General features: G+C 36.6%; 1 protein-coding gene and 1 pseudogene across 1 annotated transcript in view; one reads left to right on the top strand and one right to left on the bottom strand.

Annotated features, from left to right (window-relative positions):
- Nucleotides 1–20,900, bottom strand: part of LOC142338137 (uncharacterized) — a 244,331-nt gene that overhangs the window by 123,216 nt on the left and 100,215 nt on the right. The gene's annotated exons all lie outside the window — the stretch shown is intronic.
- On the top strand, nt 917–11,333 carry LOC142337838 (pyruvate dehydrogenase E1 component subunit alpha, mitochondrial-like; annotated as a pseudogene).

Raw genomic sequence — 20,900 nt, 5'->3', positions numbered from 1 at the left:
GCATGTTAACAGTAGAACTTATAAATAGAACGGTACTCTAATCGAGTGTTAGAAAAGTTAAATATGAATAGTCAGTTTAATATAACTGCATCGACATTTACCGCATCCACATTTGTGGCAAATTAAAGCATGAAATGCGGTGAATGCGGCGCATGCGGTCACAAAAAAATAACTCACCACATTTTACCGCAATTCTTAAAAAAATGACCGTAAAATTCACCGCATTTGTTTTCCAACGATTATTTAATCTGATTGCGGCGAATGCTGTCACGCCGGTAAATGCGGCGAATGCGGTCACACAAAAAAATTAATTCACCACATTTTACCGCAATTCTTACAAAAATCACCACAAAAATTACCGCACTTGTTTTCAACGATTAATGAGTCTGATTTAATTTCAATAGAAATATCAAAGAAGTAAGTGACAGGTGGCGCACTGGAATAAGAAGTTTTAGACACGCATGAGGTGAGAGGGTCGATCCCGTGTACGGAAGTTTCTTCTTTGTAAGAATCCGTTGAATTAGGTGAAAATAAATAATTCAACGCCATTCACCGCATTCATCGCAAAAGATGTAAGAAAAACGCAGTGAGAATTAATTTTTTCACCTTAATTTCACGCGCATTTCTTACGACAATTCACAGCCGAACCTCGACGCTGGTAATTAAGTGAGCGCATTTTGAGTAATATTGCCCACAATCAATGACTTAAGTTTTAGTCGTTGCCGGTTTTTGGTGCTTTCGATTCAACTATTTACTGTTTTAAGCATGAGACGGCTAGCTAAGTAATTAATTTATTTTAAGTGCAAGTTCTTCAAAAGCTACGTTTGTGAACTATACGAAACTGAAATTAGCAAACTTGTTAGAACAATGATTTGGCGATGGTACACTGATAACTGTTGTGATAAACTACACAACATGCATGCAATAGGCTTTTTCTTGTGGCCATGAAGTGATAAATTCATAAACATTTGCTTAATTCCTACTCGTCAAATATCTTTAGTGCTGACTTAAAATTATTAAAAAATGTTGACTCAACTTTGTTAATGTAACCACGAATTACTGCAACGTTTGGGTGATAATTACATTCACTCACTTCAGGTAAAAATCATTAAAGCTTGTAAGCTAGTTTATGATTAGCAGAAGTTGAGACTTTTTTCGAGCTTTCTAACGAGCTCCGCCGCCTTTTCCGTTAAAAAAATTATTTGTCGCTGATAATGGAGTGCTGGGTTCAAACGAATCACGAACATTCGAGAGATCTCAATGATGATTGTCGATTGTCTCTGCTGTGCATAGAACATCTGTTTGATGAGTGAAATTTTAAACTGGTACAGGAGATTACTTTGAAGTAGTAAGCATTCTAGAAATGCTAGAGAACTTTCACTCTATAAAATGTATAGATTAATTTACCTGCACCGTTTGAAGGTAAGCAAAATACTTGCAAACTACCTGCGTATTGGAATGCAAAATTATTAGGCTGGTTGTTGATTAAATATTCAATTATTAGCGGCAACTGAGTTCATTTTTTTATGAGTTGCATGCAATATCTTAGGATCTCAAACAAAGAATTGGATGTATTAGCTTGATGGCGTGAACACTGTTGTGCGCTAGAAGGAATTGATCTCAAGTTATTTATCAGAAAAGGCTCGGACTAAGGGGCGCTTGATGCAACTAAGACAAAGATTCCGTACATCTAGACAACTATCTGATTTTGTTGATAATCGTGCCAAATGATGTGAATTTTGTGGTCGGCTTACCCCAATCGAGTTTCTGCCCAATGAAAACTTGCTATCAATTGAAGCCGTGAATTTCCGACCACCTACTCGCGAAGAAATTGATGACAGTTTAATCGAAGTGCGGTGAAATGGATTGGTTACGATTGTGTTCCGACTGACAAAAGTCTTCCTTTTGACAAAAGTCCGGTAAGATTTTCGGTCATGAAAATGAGTTATTTTGCAATGTCTAATTTACGAAAAACTGAAGACCAGCCATTTTTTTTCCATGTTTGACACTTAGCTTTTTAATAGCTGATATGTTGCGTGACATGTTCCCCTTATTCTCGTTGTCTTGATGTCAGCTTGTCCTATTTGCTCTAGAGTATGTGCAATTCGTGTCTCAAGAACCTTAATTTTGAATACAATTTCTCTATTCGACAGAAGAAGCCAGATAGAATCATTTAATGCCTAATTTCAAACTGCTCTCAAAACGGTCGCATTTCAATTTGTTGAGCGGCCAGAGGAACGTTCTTGATTTGGGTACAAGGTGAACAAGGAGGCTCGGTAATATGGGCGTTCGCGCTTAAAGTTCCGACCCCGCTCATCCGCAATTCTGGCATAAATGTCTACCAATGAGGAACAGATAGAAGACCCCCAAAATTTCAAGTATTTTTCAAAAAAAAAAAAATGTGTATGAAAAAGATCGCCTCCAACGCAAATAATTCAGTGGAGTAAAAAACGACGCCTTAGACTGATGAGATCAGCCATTATTAAGAAAGCAAGTCAAGATGAGCAACAAAATCAAACAACAGTAACACATTAATTACACCCAAAACTTTCTGTCCATCTTCATAAAAAAGAAAACATATTAAGAGCTCAAAATAGCGTCAGATAAAACTGAAACTAAACAAAATAACTTGTACTTCATTAGAAAATATATGGAATCACTACATAATAAGACTCGGCAACACTTAGAAAAAGAAAAAAACTGCAAATGTAAAAATTTGGCTGATATTTTAAAAAACAATTAGTTTCAAAGTAATGAAAACCATTACCTTCCTCGAACATTTAATAATATATTTAATAATAATATTTAATATTTATAATGGACATTTGGAAGTATACAACCTCTCATTATTGAGAATTGGAAAAAAGAGAAAATCATCAAAACTTAGTAATACATTTTTTTTCGAAATTAAATAGTTTTAAAATATCGAAAGCCATTAGCTGCAAAATGAAACAATTAATTAATTTCAATCAATAGTCCAAAGGAAGAGCTTGAGAACTGTAATTACTTAGAATATGTGTTACGTCTACAAAAAGAACGTCAAAAATAGACAAAAATCAAAAACTATTCTATTTATTTTGCGAAAAACCTGTGTCAAAGCCAGTAAATTAATAACAAAATATCTAAAAAGATTAAATTTTGTAACGTTGCGTCTTCCTCCGTGACAATAACTTCATAAGTGACCTGTAATTAACGTGACTAGGTATTGAATAGACAAAAAAAACCACGCGAAGTTTAAAAAGATTTTAATTTTACGACATTTTTTTCCAAATCATGAAGTCGTAACTTATCTACTCAAATCAGAATACAGTCTCATTTATTCCTCCACAAAAAGTCAATGAGACTTGTCATTTTTCAGGAAATTTCAAACGACTATAAAGACAAAGAAAAAAACGGCAAGTAAAGACAATTGTGAAAAAATTATTAAATTTCTTCGAGAAAGGGGCGCCGAAGCCTTTAAAACCGTAATCTATGCCTTTAAGATCACTATATGTCGAATTGTGCCTTATTGTGAACGCCAATAATTTAATATGTCAACTGTTCATAATGTGATATTGTGACAAAACCATAAAAAATGCGCCCACGCGTAAAAAAAACTGTGAAATCTAGTAGTATCAAAGCCAGAACACAATAACCTTACGCGTAAAACTGCAAAAAAAGTTAAATTTTAATTCAAAAAAGTTGAACTTTTTAAGACTAAGCTAAAAGTTGGCCAAATTAAGAGTCAAATATTTAAAAGGTAAACATTTTTAAAAATAAAAACGACCATAATCTTTCGAGTACAGAAACTAGGTACATACTAGACCGACTGATTAAAATCCGAAATTTTTCTGGATCGTAACAGTCTAATATTAGACTAAAACCAGCCTTGCTTTTGGTGTTAGTCCATTAAGAACACTTGTTTCGAATGTTATAGATTTAGATAATTTGTTAATTAAAGCTCAAGAGTATAAGCTGCGTTTGTGATAATCATTGAGTAAAGTTCGCAAAAAACGCTAGAATTTTAATTCCAGACTACTCTCAATGAAAGTGAAAGTAGGACTAGCTCCCCTCTTAGTTATTTTGGGTGTGTACTTCCGGAAAAATTAATCAAAGTGGACTGAAGGAAATTATTGCGGGCAATTTTTGATGAAAAAGGCTGAATTTTGGAACATTTAGCCAACTTTTAGCCAAAAAAAGTTAAATCAAAAAAGTCAACAACACTTCTTTAACAGAATAAAAACTAAAATCAACAGTACTATTGTTAAGAATTTTTACAAACTTCAACAAATTGACGAAATTTTAGGAGAAAATTGCGGAAAGTGTAAGTGAAAAAACGCAAATCGGTCTAATATTCACAAAAATTTATATCAAGCTAACACGCTCTAGAAAACGAAATTTAAAAAAAAAACTTTCAATTCCATATTCTGCGCCGGACAGGCTTTTTAAAGATACCACTCACAACTCTCTAAGATGAACAAATTGATCGGTCAAAATTCTCTGAACAAGGAGAAACCCATTTGAGTATATAAGTCCTCCCCCCTTAAGAAGGGTAGGAACAAAAAAAATTGAACACCAATCATTTTGAGAAAATTTTATACTTCCCCGTGTTTTAGAACCATTTCGATGCTTTTTGCAAATTTGTACAAAATATGGAAGCTCAATTTCTTGTTTTGAGCAGATCTATCACAATACTAGATGTGATAGAGAACATCTAGAAAAAATGAGATTTTTGGATCTCTACAAAAATCAAACTAATCAAAAATCCAAACCAAAACGCTTGTTATTGAGTGGTTCTAGTTGGATATAGAATTCAGCTTTCAAAAAATACCTGAGAGTGAAGGATTCAATTTTCAAGCAAACACTTAATGAACTGTGTGAACCTGCAACCTATAAACTGTATTCAGTCAAGAAAGCAAACAATTTGGTTGAAAAAAATTTATCTTTGAGAATTTTGGTTTTTAAGCATTTATCCGAGTTTTTTGTTAAAGAAGGGTATATACCGCAAAAACTGTTTTGTTGAGAAAATAAAGGACGTCCTTCCGAAAATCACAGGGCCACAAAAACAGTAAGCGGCGAAAATATTTCAAAATTACTTGCAAAATACTTGAGAAAAAGTTCATAGGATGATTTTATTCACTGAAATCTAATTTGTTACCACGTTGTATGCTAGGTTGGTGAAATATTGCAGAAAAAAAAACATTTTTAGGATGCTTTTAATATGGTTCTTCTTTTGGCTGTTCCAGGCCAATTTTTTCATGGAAGAACACCATTGAGTAGCACTTCTGCTTTATATTTATAAACAGAAGGGGCTTGAGCTAAAAGTTTTACGCTTTTAGCAAAAGTTTTCGCTATTGCTTAAACTTGTTTTTTTTGCATCTCGAAGTGTTGTAGGTTTCTAGCGGTTTTTCTGATCGTTATATTGACTGTTTTTGAAATGGGATGCAAAAAGTCAAGCTCGGACGTGGAAACGAGGTGTTTGGGTCAAATTGCTAAGAAAAACTGCTGAGCAGGGAAAAAAGGTGGTTTTCTGTTCATTTCGCATGTTCAAGAGAGAACAAAAAAGTATATAAAGCGTATATTTTTTTCCCGTGCGACAAAAAACAAGCGTATACGACAAAAAAGCGTACACTTTTTTAAAGTATATATTTTTTTTCGCATGCGACATTTGCGGAACAATTATCCTGGCTTCCACTCTGGCTTTTTCATTCTTTTTTCACACACTTTTACAAAAAAATTTTAAAGAGAATTGAATAACTAAATGTAGTCATTTTTTCTCTTGTCTGTTTTTGAGGTTTTCCTTGTAAAGTTGTAAGTAAAAGTCTCATGCTAGAAAAATTTTGTCAATTTTCTGAAAAGTGTTGTTTAGACAAAAAGTGTGACTTTCTGCTCCTTGTTAGAGAGAACGAGAAAAATATCTATGGACGAATTTTTGCTAAGAAAGTAGAATTTGTTGTTTAACTGCGAAACTTTCGAAGCAGTTCTTTAGGTTCAATTGTTTGCAATGTTTTCTTTTTTACGTTCGGCAGCATTTTTGGCAATTTTTGTGAGTTATGAGACTCTATTGTAGTTTTGAGCTAACTTTGAGTCACATTTATTTTCTACTTCTGATGTTTTCTACGTGATTCTCTGCCTGATTATATTATTCTAGGTAACTTTTACGTTGAATTTTTTTTCTTGTTTTTAATCGAAATCAGTATTTGCTGAGAAAAGGCAGGCCATTTGAGCTTTCTGAAGCAGTATTGTGTCCTGCTTTGAAACAGAGAAAATCAGGACAATCAAGTTGAAGAAATTTAGAAAATGATTAATTTAAAAATGAGTTTTAAGAAGTTGGTTTTGCTAGTTTATTATTAAACAATATAGAGAAACTGATAGTGGTTATGTCCTGAGTAAAGATGATTGGAATTTTCTCTCCTCCGCGCAAACTCCGACCTTGTAAAAGTATAATATGTCCTCATAGCTTCCTGCTTTAGAAAAATTGCTCGAAGTCCTTCAATATTGGGATGTGGGGTGTCTTCATTTACAGAAAAATAAAATGGAAAGCGGAAAAAATATGGAGCAACTTCATGTGAGATAAAAAAAACTGTTTAAAATTCAATTTAATGTTTTAGGCATTGACAAAAACGAAAACGGCAGAATAGGTACTGGTCTTAACTGACCTGAATGGGCTAAAACCCGACCAATCGGAGTTAGCACAAACATTGTCTAGTTATCACCAAGAACTGGCTGCATTGCATAACGTCGCGGTACCTGGTGGTGTGAAGGGATCAACAAAAATACTTTTTTTAAATGGACAAAAAAATGGAAATGGCTTTAAGAGCAAGAAATTAACAGAGGCGAGACTTTGAACAAGCCTCGAGTTAAGTTTGAGTCTTATTTTGACATATTGAAAGCTGTGAATGACTATAATTGAAAAGTTGATACACCTTTGAAGATTAAAAGTTATCTTGAAATTTTAACTTCTTGTGTAATTATAAACAACTTTAATGATTTTTTGTTAATGGTAACGATTAGTCATTTGAAAGTTGCTTTTCAAATCACTGTAAAAATTGCAACTTTTATATTAGCAGGATCGGGTTGATTTTTTGTTTATTGGTATAAATATTTGGATTTTTTAAATGGATATGATTCCAGATGTAGAAAATGTTGCAAAGGACAGTAATGAGATTAATGCGACCGAGTCGCGCGCCAATGTCGGCTACTTCAGCTCAAATTGAATTGTCAAAATACAAATACCACAAACTGGAAACAACTATTCCAACCACCGCGACTTTAACTGCGGACGAAGCTCGCGATATGTTTTTGAACATGGCTATAGTTCGTTGGATGGAATATCATGCAACCGAAATGTACACAGACAAAGTTGTTCGAGGTCTCCGGTATTTGAATTCAGGCAAGGAAGCAATTTGTGTGGGACTCAGAGCAGCTATGAAACCCCAAGATAGCGTAATTACACCATATGGAGCTCACGGCTGGACGTACCTTATGGGAGTGAGCGCTGAGGGGGTTTTGTCAGAACTTTCCGGGCGTAAAACGGGGTGTGCTGGTGGTAAAGGAGGATCTGTGCATACGTATGCGCCCAACTTTTACCAAGGTAATGGGAGTGTAGGAGCTCAGGTACCCCTAGGTGGGGGGATTGCCTTCGCACATAAATACAATCAGGACAACGGGGTGTGTCTTGCTTTATATGGTGATAGTGCTGCAAATCAGGGCCAGATATTCGAGACATACAATATTGCGGCGCTTTGGAAGCTACCCTGCATTTTTGTTTGCCAGAACGACCGGAATGGGAATTTTTTGTTGGGTCCAGTGCCTCTACTGAGTACTACAAGAGGGGTGACTATATTCCGGGTATCCTTGTGGATAGTACGGACGTGGTGTCAGTAAGAGAAGCTGGAAAATTTGCACTGGAGTATTGCAGATCTGGAAATGGTCCTCTGGTTATGGAGATGAAAGCATATCGGTTAGCAGCGTAAAATGTTTGAGATTCTCTCGTTGAATTTTTGTAGAAATTTGAAAGATTTGAAAAGAGGCAGATATTGAAAATGAAAAAATATTTGAAACTATTCCCAAATTGTCATACCACGCCTCATTACCAGTCGTAGTTTTTGTTTCCAAATATTGTCTCTCATGAAAGTTTTGGATTGTAAAGCGCATTGTAGCAGATGAAATACAGAATGTACATCTTTAGCCAATCAGACACCGAGAAGACTCTATTCTCTTTTATATAGCGCTAGCACGCCTGACTTAGTCAATCTAGTCGATTATGAGCTTATCTCCTACACTATGAGTATATCTCCTATTTTGACTTCCGTCTTGTGTATTTTATACACTTCAATAATCGAACTTTATCTTCAGTGTTCTACCGAGTCGGTCAGTCTGAGAGAACTAAGTAAGTCTGCTTCGCGCGCAAAAAAATAGCCATATCTCTTTATACTTTAAGGCTGCAAAAGGAGACTAGAAAAGGTCTGTATTAGCATTGTAAAACAATGTCGGAGGGAATAACACCAGAAATTAAATCTCTTTGTACCACCGGCAGAGACTACAGACTACAACTTTCCACCCAGATGAGATTAGATCCAGACTACACTCACTGGAGACAGTTGGATACTACAACAAGATTTACGTCACTGGCCAGCATACCCTGTAACTGGCATCCGAACTGGCTCTGCGACCGACAGGATGCGAACCACTCACTGACAACTGTAGTCACACAAATCACTAGGCACGGACCTCAGACAACGACACTAGTCGTCAAATCCACCAGCCGAAAAAGATGACACATTCAGCGTATTTCAGCTCCATTCTACATAATCGGAAAAAACTCTTAATCCAGGATGGATGTAAAAGATGAAATAATTATTGTACGCCTTTAGCCAATCACAGACTGAAAAGACTCTATTCTATTTTTTATAGCGCTTGCACGCCTTACTTTAGTCTGTCTAGTCTAGCGGATATCTACACTATGTGTAAATCTCACATCTTGACTCCGGTGTTATGTGTATTATAAACTGTAAAATTTGATTGTTTTACAGAGTCGGTTAGTCTGAGAGAACTAGGTAAAGCTACTTTGCGCGCAGAAATAAGTAGCCCTAACTCTTGATACTTTAAGGCTGTAAACAGAGACTAACAAGGGTCTACATTAGCATTGTAAAACACCGTCGGAGGGAATATCACCAGAGTGTCGTGTTTGGCTTCTAGAGTTGACAACCATACATTGATGACGTAAAATTTGTTTGGAATCAGAAATTCGAAACAATTTGTTCGTTGTCAAATTATGTGTAACTAATTAATTGTGCTGACGCAGAGGCACTTCGATCTAGATCGTTTTAAGTGCCTGTAGATTATAGTTTTTTGCTATTCATGTTTTTGTTATCCTTATTATTGACCTTTGTTGATTTTGTAGTGTTAGCCTCCCTTTATGGAAGATCAACCCACAAACGTATCGAACGAATCACGTACTGCAAGTTCGAGATCCTCTTCAAGCCCTGAAGGAAAGGGCCATTGATAACGGACTCCTGGCTGAAGAGGAAATCACAAGCTTAAGCGAAGAGGCCAGGAATGTTGTGGAAGCAGCCCAAGAAGCAGCCAGGGCAGCCCCTGAGCCAGAATTGGACCAGAACTTAAACTTGGACCAGAACTTAACACCAGAAATTAAATCTCTTTGTACCACCGGCAGAGACTACAGACTACAACTTTCCAACCAGATGAGATTAGATCCAGACTACACTCACTGGAGACAGTTGGATACTACAACAATATTTACGTCACTGGCCAGCATACCCTGTAACTGGAATCCGAACTGGCTCTGCGACCGACAGGATGCGAACCACTCACTGACAACTGTAGTCACACAAATCACTAGGCACGGACCTCAGACAACGACACTAGTCATCAAATCCACCAGCCGAAAAAGATGACACATTCAGCGTATTTCAGCTCCATTCTACATAATCGGAAAAAACTCTTAATCCAGGATGGATGTAAAAGATGAAATAATTATTGTACGCCTTTAGCCAATCAGAGACTGAAAAGACTCTATTCTATTTTATATAGCGCTTGCACGCCTTACTTTAGTCTGTCTAGTCTAGTGGATATCTACACTATGTGTAAATCTCACATCTTGACTCCGGTGTTATGTGTATTATAAACTGTAAAATTTGATTGTTTTACAGAGTCGGTTAGTCTGAGAGAACTAGGTAAAGCTACTTTGCGCGCAGAAATAAGTAGCCCTAACTCTTGATACTTTAAGGCTGTAAACAGAGACTAACAAGGGTCTACCTTAGCATTGTAAAACACCGTCGGAGGGAATATCACCAGAGTGTCGTGTTTGGCTTCTAGAGTTGAAAACCATACATTGATGACGTAAAATTTGTTTGGAATCAGAAATTCGAAACAATTTGTTCGTTGTCAAATTATGTGTAACTAATTAACTGTGCTGACGCAGAGGCACTTCGATCTAGATCGTTTTAAGTGCCTGTAGATTATAGTTTTTGGCTATTCATGTTTTTGTTATCCTTATTATTGACCTTTGTTGATTTTGTAGTGTTAGCCTCCCTTTATGGAAGATCAACCCACAAACGTATCGAACGAATCACGTGCTGCAAGTTCGAGATCCTCTTCAAGCCCTGAAGGAAAGGGCCATTGATAACGGACTCCTGGCTGAAGAGGAAATCACAAGCTTAAGCGAAGAGGCCAGGAATGTTGTGGAAGCAGCCCAAGAAGCAGCCAGGGCAGCCCCTGAGCCAGACTTGGACGAGTGCTACAGTCATGTTTTGACTTCACATTATGACGTGAGAGGTGCTGATCAGTCAATTATGGTATCACGACAATCTGTGAGATATTAACTCAACTTATATGCGAATTGCAATACATTTACACAAAAACACACAATGTTAACATCCATTCTCTTACCTTGCAGAAAAATCTATAGATTCCAAACAAAAATAGGAGTTTGATTTTGACCACTTTCTAATTTGGCCGTAGGAATTTTCATTTTTTTTCACTTTTTGTCATCGAAACTGTTATTTTCCTTTTCTATATGATGTGAAACGGTTTATAACGCGAACATGACGAAATTCTTCAGTCAACAAAATTGAACCTGGTTTTAAATTGTAAAATATTGATCATTTCTGTGATAAATTATAAAGAAAGAAACACTGAATTCCGAGGCCTATCAGCATCAGCGACTATACAATCGATGTTTGTCCGGCAGTGTAAATATTTACAAATAACTTATATTTTTAACATTACAACAGAAAATTGAAGTTTATTGAAATTTTGTCGCAAATTTCAAAGAAAGATAATACGATGCCTTTCTACGTTTTTTTTACGTCAACCCAACAACAGTAGAGTTCTGATGCTGAGCACAGTTCTGATGATGTAAAAGTTTGAAAGAGTCTGTTGCTGATTAGGAATTGAGAGCAATTATTTATTTTTGCATCGATTTCAAATTATTGTGGGAATATTTATTGCTGAACGTGTTGCTGCTTTTTGTCAGTTATGTCTAATCAAAAGGAACCTTGTGACCTAGATTAGTCACACACATTTTTGAAACTGTTTCCCATTAATGACCAGATTATCAAACTAAATTTATTAATGCTGTTCAAATTGCTTACAAAAAATCAATTGGTTTTTTTGTTCTTTCATTCTCAAAAGCTGACAAAGAGTTATTAATTACTCCATTTAAGCAATTATTGCAGACATGTGTCCTTTTTATGCAAAGTTATTGCTTGAGACGTTTGATTTTTGGAACAACTTTTACCCTCTCGACTTCTTACGTTTTGCTTGTACTGAATTTGACAATTTCAGGCAGCTGAACTCAACTGGTTTGGCGTCAATTTGACACTAAACGTCAAATGATAAGTGTACCAAAATTGGTGTCTTTTTTCATGTTTAAATCTTAAAAGTTGTATATAATAACATCCAATGAGGTCATTTAAATCCTCATAGGGATTTTTTCCCCTCAGGCTTTGCCCTACCACCCCTACTGTCACTTTCCCGAGCCCGACGGAATCAGACTGCAAATAAATAGTTTTAGAGCAATTCTTCCAACCTTAGTGCGTCAAATAAGATCTCAGATAAGTATTCAAACAAATTTTTTTGCAAATATGTTTCTAAACAAATTTTTTATAGTTAATAAAAAAATTGAAAGTTTTCAAACGGGCAATTAATTTGCTTCTGAGAAGAGTTAAGATCTCAGTTTTAACTCGTGAAACCTAAACACTAATTTTTGAAACTGTTTCCCATTAATGACCAGATTATCAAACTAAATTTATTAATGCTGTTCAAATTACTTACAAAAAATCAATTGGATTTTTTGTTCTTTCAATCTCAAAAGCTGACAAAGAGTTATTAATCACTCTAATTAAGCAATTATTGCAGACATGTGTCCTTTTTATGCAAATTTATTGCTTGAGACGTTTGATTTTTGGAACAACTTTTACCCTCTCGACTTCTTACGTTTTGCTTGTACTGAATTTGACAATTTCAGGCAGCTGAACTCAACTGGTTTGGCGTCAATTTGACACTAAACGTCAAATGGTAAGTGTATCAAAATTGGTGTCTTTTTTCATGTTTAAATCTTAAAAGTTGTATATAATAACGTCCAATGAGGTCATTTAAATCCTCATAGTGATTTTTTCCCCTCAGTCTTTGCCCTAACACCCCTACTGTCACTTTCCCGAGCCCGACGGAATCAGACTGCAAATAAATAGTTTTAGAGCAATTCTTCCAACGTTGGTGCGTCAAATAAGACCTCAGATAAGTGGTCAAACAAATTTTTTGACAATATGTTTCTAAACAAATTTTTTACAGTTAATAAAAAAATTGAAAGTTTTCAAACTGGCAATTAATTTGCTTCTGAGAAGAGTTAAGATCTCAGTTTTAACTCGTGAAACCTAAACACTAATTTTTTCCTTCCACCCTTTAAAACTCCTCAGTCTGCTATATAATTATCGTAAATGAGATGTTAGTTATATGATAGATATATTTTTATTTTTTTTGTCCAATGTAAGCGGCTTTTGACAATGCGCCTAATTCTTGTGGCAGAAGTGTACATTTTATTTGAAAAATATAATGTACGTCCCAGTTCCACAAAAATTGAATTTTTTCCCGAAAATCCCTCGATCGAAAAAGGCTTTTGTTTTTCAATGTGGGACTGGCCGAATATACTCTCAATGGCCAAATCCATTTTCATTGCCCAAACCTATTTTCACTGGTCGAATCTGCTTTGTGAAATATATGATGTACCTCCAGTGCCACAAAAACTGATTTCTTTCCGAAAACTCTCTCACTTAAAAAATGCTTTGTTTGTCAATGCGGGACTTGTGTAGATTCAATGAACTTGGTAGGAACCCTTTGATAAGTAGTAATGAAGTTGTAATAAGTACTTGTAGTAGTAGTGATAAAGCTTTAATAATCACTTTTATGCTCAAAAACACGCATTAAATTAGGCTTAATTGCGGATTATAGTGCAAAATCGAGTTATGTTGCGTGCGAAAAAGCGACATTGAAATGGAGCAGATCCATTTGTACTTTTATAGCTTGTACTTTTATTTCACAGCTCAAGTTTGGACACTTTTACGAACACGGTTTGCGCTATTCCCTTTTATTTGGCCTGTTTTTGCTAAAGTAGCTTACTTTGGAAATATTGTTGCATTTTCGATGTATTAACATAGGAAAAACGAAAACGCGATACACATATCGGGCAAATTTGACCGTGACGATTTGGATATACTTCTCCGGCGTAATGAAAATTATATTCTTGCTAAATGTGTATCAGTAGATCGCTTAAACGTTTTTATCAGTGTTAACTTCTAACTAATGTGAAACTGGTCTGTAGAAAACTTTTTACCAAACTCAAGCAAACTGGAATTTCATGGCCAAATACCAGACATATAGATAGAAAAGAACAAGAGTTGTTATAAAATGGAAAAGGAAAAAAGATTTTCGATATCTATATCTCACACGAGAATAATCATACATTCTTCCGTCATTACGCAGGCCACCAATTAATTAAAGTTTGTTTGTTGTTAAAGATCTTCAGAATATGACAATTGGTCATTTGGTTTGAAAAGGTGTGAAAACATTATACGAAAAGAAGGAAAACAGGCTTTATTAACCGTTGGACATCTTTCATACCGCTAAAAGTTAGAGCCACGACTTGCAACAAGCTGACAACATGGTACATTTAAATTTGTAAAGTGTTCACGTTTTAGAGACCTTTTCATTTCATTTATAGCGCGTTTGTCAGTGTAGAATTTTGTATTTTTGTCGTTAGAAGGCTTCTAGCTGGGGACTGGCTAGCGCCCAAAACTCTATCAAGATTCCGAAAGATTTGTTTGGTGGTTCCTCTTGTTGTAGGGAGTGTACTTTGTTGTCCCCAAAAAAGTTGCTCTCTCGGCTGCTTGAAAACTTCACTCTGGATAATTGAATTATTAATCAAAATATGAATACCAGCAACAAGTAATGTTATAGCCAGAGACAGTTAATTGAGTAAACTCAACAATCAAAAGGAATTTTTCTATCAAAACTAATTAATGATCCACACTAAATCAAACCAATTCAATCACTCTCTCCGCAAGTATCAACAAATCCGTCACTCTACTTCTTATCACCGATAACTGAAATAAGTTCCGCCTCCCAGTAGCTATGTTACCGGCCAGAAACTTATGATCTTCGCAACTAACAATTTTGAATAACGTTGCAGTTTCACTCACTGCAACTGCGTAACTATGTTCTTTCGCAAAGAACTCACTAAACAACTAAAATTTTCTCACTCTGAGAACCAACTGCTCCACTTGAGCTCTCTCTCTCTCTCTCTCTTTCAGTTTTGACTGACGAACCACTGTTTCTCAGCCTCGTAAGTCTTTCTTTCAGACTTGCTCTCTCGCGTCTGCTGGTTTTTCTTGTTCTTAAGGGTACTCAACCTTATCAGTTTTTATCAGCAAAATGTAACGTATCGTTCCTTTTAGAACATTTTGACCTAACGTATAAGTGCAATAGTGGGCGTAGAAGTTTGGTCACGTGCTGCAGTTAATCTCACATAATTGTTTGCTCAATATGACCGGAATTCCGTGATTTACTTGGTTTGCTACTTTCAGTATCCCGCAAAAGTTATGTTTCATGTTCAACAGTTCTTATACAAGTACATGCATTCTGTTTTATCCTTTTTCATGATGCTAAAACCTGCCTGATTTAACCCAAGAATACGTTTGCTCCCCTGTGGTTCTGAGAATATTGTGTTTTAATGATCTGTCAATTATTTAAAAATCAGGGAAAACATAGTTCTTTCTGCCTTTCTCTTTGTTTACTTTAGAGGCCAAAAGAGCGGTTTCGGGTACCGGAAAAAGCCCGTTCTTTTTCTCAATGTGTATGGAATTGTCCTAGGAGTGATCAGTTAAAATTTCATGGTGATCGGACTTGAGGAAGTAGGGTTTTCAGGACTTGCGGGGGGGTGGTGAAAATGCGGACGCTTGGTTTTGTAACTTTTGAGTTTCTCTCGATCAGAAATTCCTTCAAACAGCCATTGTGCTCTTCTGGACTTATCAATCTATTCTCTAGAACACTTCAGGGCAAAAATTGGTCCCATCTCAAACATTGAACTCACTTCATAACTCGTTTTTTTCCACCAAAAATTCTCTTTTGCAAATGTTTAGACCTTTTGAACCTCTTATACTTTAGTTACCGCTTTCTCTTCACAATAATGATTTCCTCCAATGTGTAATTACCGAAATTATAGTAGTGTTACTTTTTCCGAGCTCTGATTTTAACTAGACACTATGATTTAACCAAAAATCCCCCTCTAAATTCGACCTGACTGACAAAATTTGGGTATAAGAACTCCAACAACTAATTGCATTAATTCCCAAGATCTATACCATACATCTCCTGCAAATACAAAACACTAGCGAAATAATACCCTCACTAATTCTCTTAAAATGGGGTTACCGGGCTTGGATTCAAAACACTATTGCAATAAAAAGCTAACACTTTTTCAAATCGTTTTATTTTCCTTTTCATTTCTTCATGCGTTTCCCTTCAATCATCTTTTTATTTTACTTAATTTTAATATGGATTCAAGCCCGTTTGATTGTTGTGCACAAAAGACGAACACTTGCTGAATTACACCATAAAAGTATCAGTTTTTAACGATTAAAAGTCTCTTTTCTACCATTCGAAAGACAAAATATTGGTAAGTGCTTTTTCTTTCACATATAATTTGCTTTGTTTTTTCACCCAGTATAGTTTGTGACAACAACTTTACCTCTCTGTTTTTAATTTGTATTCCCCATGCTTTGGGTAACTGTTGGAGGCTAACAAACATGTATTTCGTTGGAAAAATACAATAATTTTGGCCGACAAATCCTTCAAAGCATACCTTTTGTTTGTTTCCCCGTTTTTAGCAGTAATTTTTCCTTGTTAACATACCTATTATACACTTCCTGAAAACACTAAGCAGTATCCCCAAACTTGTAGCTACTTATAGGGAATAAATACTCGCGTTTATCATACCAAAATGGCTATTAGAGGATGCATTTTTGCTGTTTGGGGGAATTCATTTATTAAATTATCATTGCTTTTGCCAAGTCCTTCCATTCTTTTTTTTGATGTATTCATACTTGGCTTCTTCCGTTTAATGACCTCGGAGTTTGATTCTGACTATTTCTGACAACTTGATCACTTTGCAAAGCTAATCTCCCTTTTGTTTACATAAGATTTCACACCAAACTAAATCGCTCAAGTTCGCTATTTTTGTTTACTTATCAAATACGCTCAAGATAAACCTCGAAACTTTGCAAATTAATTACTATTTCGAAAGCCAAGTCCCTCTCAGGGGTTAAGGACCCATGATTTATATCAATTCCACACTCCTCCCTTCTAGACTATTATTCTCCCGAATAATAAAAATTCGTTGGTCCCTGAGTACCAGCACACCCTCTCTTTGGCACAGAGCATTTTTTTTTCAGAAACTTAGTGAACATCTGTTAGTGTGAACCAATTAAATAGAGCTCCAAGTAAATGAAAACTAGAAATTGCCCAGAGCACCGTTTACTGATTAAATAATAATTAGAAGATATAAGCATGATCATTAAAAATTGACTCAGTCAACCCATTGTTTGAGCAAAACAGTGGCTGAAGAGAAGCTCACAATCAAAATTAGTCTTATGAAAACAACTCTAACTCTGTCTAAACTTAATCTAATTCTGAGCATTGCAATTCTGGCCATCCTTTTCCAATGGTTTTGTTATTTAGAGTATATGCACTTCATTATTAACAGCGGATTTGCTGATTCAAATGTGAGCTTCCAATTTAATTTATGGCATAATAACCCCCAATCATAAGAGCAGCCTCTTCAGATCAGAATTATTAGCTCTCACATAAGACAGTTCAACTTTACCAACTTTGTCAACTCTTCTTTCTTCCTCCGATGCTTGAATGGATGACCGCCTCCATTCTCATTCTTCGACTTTTTCTTTCGTTTGCGCAAGACTCCCCTGGACGATTGAAACCTCAGTTTCAGTTTGTTCCACTTCTCCTTCCGACTGACTCCTTGTTTTCCAAACAACAGCTTGCTCAACTTAGGGTACTCTAGTTCCAGACCTCTCTGATCGTCCTTCACCCTCAACAAGTTCGGAGAAGAACTATACGACACCTCCCTCCTATTTTGTTCTATCTCTTCTTGGCCAAATATGCCCATTGAAAACTGATTTAGATCAGTATTTACTGCTTTCTTGACTTCAAAATCCGAGGACTGCTCCCGTTTATTATCTTGCTTCGAATAAGAGCTCTCGAGATGTACTGCCACTACCTTCTCTCCAGAATCGAATGGACAATCCTTTTTTCCATCTTTCTGAAATTTCAGTCCCAGATCAATTTCCTTTGAAAGTGAAACTGACTTATCGTCACCAAACTCTCCCTTCTGGATGTGCAACACTTCACAATCTGATTCGCTAGTTGAATATTTTCGGAATAAGATTCCTTCTGCAGTAGAAACACTGCCTTGCCCCAACATCAGTGACTGCTCAACTGCGCTTCTTTCAAACTGATTGTTCTGAGGAGTCCCATCATTAGAAGCATAGGAGAAACTCAGTTCCAACTTTTTCTCATCCGAGTGGAGTAACTGAGCCTCCGAGTTTAACGAACATTTTTTCTTGCGATCTGGCTCTTCCAACTTCATCTGAACTAAACCACAAACCACATCAACCAAGCCAGCACCAATATCAACTTGACTATTAATGAAAGCGTCAGATATTGCTAATTCTTTTGCAGTTGAATAGTCACAAACATCATAAATAACTGATTCAACAGCTGCCGCTATTTCTGCATAGAAGCTCTGATTATCCAGCTTTCTAAAAATTGCAGGCACTAGCTGAAGCGAAATTCCAAAACTAGTTATTTCTTCTTCTATAGTATTCCCGCTGCCTACAGCAGTCACGGAACTTTTTGAGCCCTCTTTTTCATATTTATCTGTTTCATCAACTGCGTTTTCTTTCCAATTCTCGGAGAAAAAATTTCCGCCTGATTTCGCGGCTGTAGTCGATTTTTCTTCTTTGCTCCCTTCTGAAAATTCATCCGCGCTTTCCTTTGCAGCAGTGCTTTTACAAATTTTGGTGGCTTTTCGATGCGCATCGTCTGTTGGGAAAGTTACAAAATTTGCCTGTAATTTCTCACATTTATCTCCAGATGAAGTTCGTGTCAAACTAAGGTGTTCAGTGTGCTGCGACCCAATACTGGCTTTACCCTGTCGTGAACTCTTGTCAATCAAATTTTCATGAAATATAACTTCGGTTGCTGTGTCCGGACTACCGTTTTGAGCAAAACTAAAAAGTGACATAGCTGTTTCTCCAACATCTATCCATTTACCAAAGTACGGCATGCAACGACCGGACGTGATGTATTCAGAGGCTATCAACCCTTTAGAGCACTGTTTTCCAACTGTCAATCCGTTTTTGGTAGTCAACTGAAACGACTCAGAGTTCATATGCCGCTCACAGATGTTTTGAAAGGCCACATCGTCGTCCATGCATTCAAATTTGTTTTCATCGTCGCTATCGAAAAAGCTGTCGTCATCGCTAAGATCGTCCTCATTTAAATTTGCATCGTCCTCCACCTCACTGTCATTAATTTCCTCGATTGTTTCACTTCTCATTTCTGCAATTTTCATGTTTTTACCAATGTCCCACCGTGCAATACATCGATCCATCATTTTCTTGAACTGTTCATCTTCAGATTTAGTCTTTGTCGTCATCTGCTCCTCCGTTTCTCCGTCAGAACCAAAATTTCGACTGCCACCAATGACGTTTGAATCAGCAACATCCTCCACACCGGACGAATTGTCAGTGAACTCTATAGTCCTGTCTTGATTTCCAATTCTGAAAATCGGCTTTTCGTCAAGCACTGCTTTTACTCCGAAACCTACAGCTTTTATGGCAGACCAACGTTTAGTCGAAGAAGTCTTTGCTGTCCTTTTGTACATCACTGATTTGACAATAATATCGGCTTTCACTTGAACGTCTTTCATTTTGTCTGATTTTGGAGTCCGCTCTTGGCGCGGTAACTCCTCTCTGTCAACAACGTCACTTGAAGGAACTGGTCTGTCGATTTCATACTTTAAAGCTGCTTTCTCGTATTCCTCTTTCTCTATCAAGTATCTCTCAAACGCATCCTCATAAAACTGTGGGTTATTGGACAGTCTCAGATCAAAGAAGTACAAAGTTTCTTGAAGAGTCCAAGCACGATACTGTTGATCGGATTTCCAAAATTTGTGTGGCAAATAATTCAAGGAGTCAAGTGCCCAATCACACAATTTCTCTGGCAAGTATCTCTTGACTTCTTCCTCTGTCCACATGAACACTTTACAAACATCCAAGTAATACTCACGCCAATCCTCCCAAACTTCATACTCAGGCGACGGAAAAGGTTTTATAAATCCGAATCCTGCCATTGTTCTCCAAAATGCTTCACTCTACTCTGAATGCTCCTCTGTGAATTCAATTTCTGCTGCAAATCTTCTTAGTTCTTCTTCTCGTCTCTGTCTGAGTAATCTACTCAATCTATCTGCTCGGATACTTCCAGCTCTACGCTCAGTTAGAATCCTCGTCCCGAGAAAAATGACTGACTGTGTTCCAAAATAACCCTCTCCGGGTAATGTCTGTCTCTGTTGCTCAAATTCTCTCAATCTCCTCCGTTCTACAACACTTGTAGTATCGTTCTAATTATCTTCAGCGTGTTCCTCGACTTTTTCTGCGTCGAAAGGCGCCAGCTTTGAGCACTTGTTGCAAGTCTCCCAGAACTCTCTTCACACTCAAATTTTCTGAATAACTCCCTTTTTAACAAGAGAGCCCACCCAGGAGCGCCACTGTAGAATTTTGTATTTTTGTCGTTAGAAGGCTTCTAGCTGGGGACTGGCTAGCGCCCAAAACTCTATCAAGATTCCGAAAGATTTGTTTGGTGGTTCCTCTTGTTGTAGGGAGTGTACTTTGTTGTCCCCAAAAAAGTTGCTCTCTCGGCTGCTTGAAAACTTCACTCTGGATAATTGAATTATTAATCAAAATATGAATACCAGCAACAAGTAATGTTATAGCCAGAGACAGTTAATTGAGTAAACTCAACAATCAAAAGGAATTTTTCTATCAAAACTAATTAATGATCCACACTAAATCAAACCAATTCAATCACTCTCTCCGCAAGTATCAACAAATCCGTCACTCTACTTCTTATCACCGATAACTGAAATAAGTTCCGCCTCCCAGTAGCTATGTTACCGGCCAGAAACTTATGATCTTCGCAACTAACAATTTTGAATAACGTTGCAGTTTCACTCACTGCAACTGCGTAACTATGTTCTTTCGCAAAGAACTCACTAAACAACTAAAATTTTCTCACTCTGAGAACCAACTGCTCCACTTGAGCTCTCT

This window comes from Convolutriloba macropyga, chromosome 4, assembly GCF_964194025.1.
Source record: "Convolutriloba macropyga chromosome 4, txConMacr16.3, whole genome shotgun sequence".
NCBI lineage: Eukaryota > Metazoa > Xenacoelomorpha > Acoela > Convolutidae > Convolutriloba > Convolutriloba macropyga.
The sequence above is the reverse complement of the archived record's forward strand: the minus strand, read 5'-3'. Positions and strand labels throughout refer to the sequence as shown.